This window comes from Palaemon carinicauda, chromosome 37 (genome assembly GCF_036898095.1).
Source record: "Palaemon carinicauda isolate YSFRI2023 chromosome 37, ASM3689809v2, whole genome shotgun sequence".
Lineage (NCBI taxonomy): Eukaryota > Metazoa > Arthropoda > Malacostraca > Decapoda > Palaemonidae > Palaemon > Palaemon carinicauda.
Window position 1 is genome coordinate 57,708,652 of NC_090761.1, and position 2,500 is coordinate 57,711,151.

The 2,500-nt window shown below is 36.6% G+C and overlaps 1 protein-coding gene and 1 pseudogene across 1 annotated transcript in view; one reads left to right on the plus strand and one right to left on the minus strand.

The window, feature by feature from the left end:
* Positions 1-1,586, plus strand: part of LOC137629124 (neurotrophin 1-like) — a 2,050-nt pseudogene extending 464 nt beyond the window's left edge.
* Positions 1-2,500, minus strand: part of LOC137629711 (zinc finger CCHC-type and RNA-binding motif-containing protein 1-like) — a 543,938-nt gene that overhangs the window by 378,556 nt on the left and 162,882 nt on the right. The window lies entirely within an intron of this gene.

The window sequence follows — 2,500 nt, forward strand, 5'->3', positions numbered from 1 at the left end:
TAGTATTATTATTATTATTATTATTATTATTATTATTATTATTATTATTATTATTATTATTCTACAACCATGATTGGAAAAGCAAGATGCTACAGTCCAGCAGGGAAAGCACCTCAGTGAGGAGGGAAAATATGGAAATAATAAAAAAAAAATAAACTAAACATGAGATGTAATATACGTAAAGCATAAATATTGCCTTCATAGTTTTGCTTTCCATTTAGAGCAAAAATGCCAGCACAGAATTCTTGAAGTTGCTTTCAATTGACCGAAAAAGCATGACATCCATTCTGAAGTACGCCTGAAGTATAAAACTAATTTTTTTTACCTTGCTTGATGTTATGTAATTTTATAAATATGGAAACAAGGAAGCTTTATGAATAATAACTAGATAAACTGCATTTTATATATATTATATATATATATATATACTGAATACATACATATACATAGACATACTGCATACATACCATCATCATCATCATCAGTCGCAATTAGTCCACTGAACACACACACACACACACACACACATATATATATATATATATATACAGGATAATGTAATCAAATGTCTAATTATTTCTTGTTTTTCTCTTACTGACATATCAAAGACGTCACTGGTTATTATGGTCGTGGCGCTGAACCAGGCAAGCTCTCACCAACCGGTTTACGAATACCAACCTGTTTATGGAGGATACCACCAACCTTCCTATTACCCCGAAATCTCATATCACCCAGAACCTGCATATTATCCTGACCCTGCCTACCATCAACCTTCTTACCACCCTCAACCATCCTACCATCCAGAGCCTAAGTACCACAAACCTGCAGTGCCTGCTTGCGCAGCCAACACCACGAAGCCTTGGTGCCTCGAGGATCCCGAGTACCCATCCTACGAGATCAAACATGCGGTCGAGTACCACTACGAGAAGGTCCTTTCTCTGTACGCTGACGTAGCCGATCTCAAAACCGAGTTTTCTGTCGAACGCCCTAACACCCTGGAGGAGGAGACCTACCTGTGCCCTTCAGAGACCGCCTACGTGAGGCCACTTCGCGCCCAGAACACAGAAGGCAAATGGAGGGTCATCATCAATAACATCGAGGTCCATTACAAAACTCTCACTCAGACGACTCGCATCGAGGAGTGCTTGAACTCCGGGGACGCCTGCCCTCTGGTGCCCGAATGCTACGAGTCCAAAATGCCTACAGAAGTTGGTGTACCATCGGTTCCTCGTCTATGACCCCTACGATCAGTACTTCCCCTTCGCTATCGAGACGTTCAAGTTGCCCGCAAGCTGTGCTTGCCTCTTGGGAGCTTATACTATCGACCATTAAAGCAAACACATCACATATATCATTGACCACTGAAGCCACCATGTTTTGACCAACCATCAGGAAAACAGGAACATTTGGAACATACTCTGGTAGCCCGTTGATATTCCTAATCCCTTCTATGTATGAAATCTAAAAACAAATGTGGGAAGTAAAACTTCTCAGATAGTCCAGTACGAATTCTCAGGCAGATTAGATTAGCAACTATGTACGTGAAGAAAGCAGTTCTCTAGTCATTTCACTGTGATTATAGATAATAAGTTTGTGATTTTAATATATATACTTGTGAGTTGTGAAGTAAAGGAGCCTTGGCTCTTGAACCTAAAGAGATGAATAATTGATTATCTTTTATGGAGTTTTTTTATTCCCCAAATTATATTTTATCTATTTCTGATGTGATATTTATTAAGAAAGAAAATTATTATTGACTTTTATCTCGAAGGGACGATTATCTTTGGTTTTGTGAATATGATTAAGGATAAATATTTTATTTCCTTACTTATTTTGTGTAAGTACAAGCAGAAAGAGTCAACGTGATTTAGTTGTGAATGTATGCGTGTGTGTGTGTGTGTGTGTGAGTGCGACAGAGGGAGGGGAGAGAGAGAGAGAGAGAGAGAGAGAGAGAGAGAGAGATCTTAGAAGCAGTCTAATCAAAAGAAAAAATAAATTCTTAATAGGATTGCCTAGGTTTTATGACTCTAAAAACACTTAAAGAAAGGATCTCCTCAGAGCTAATATTCTTGTATTTTCTTATACTATACCTCAGTCAAGAATTTGAATATTTAGTTCACAGGTGTTTTTTTTTTTTTTTTTTTTGCTATTATTATGATGAATTTAACATGAATATAATATCATAGTTCGAAATGAACAAAGCTAACATAAGACCGCCAAATATTTGTAAAGTATAGTTCTTACCAAAAGGTCAATTTTGGAAAAGAAAGAATGTGTAGAGATGGAAATGATAAGTATGAGGGGAAAAAATAAAGAATATGATTATGACAAAAAAAACAGCGAATTAAAATCATACAATAAACAAGGTAATAGAGCCTGTAGAGGTTTTATACGACATTTCATACGCTGTTAGAAATAAAAACCGTAATTTTGATGTTAAATTCTCCGTAAAAATATACTGTTCTCAGCCATATTTCAGTAAAATACAGGAGACCGTAAA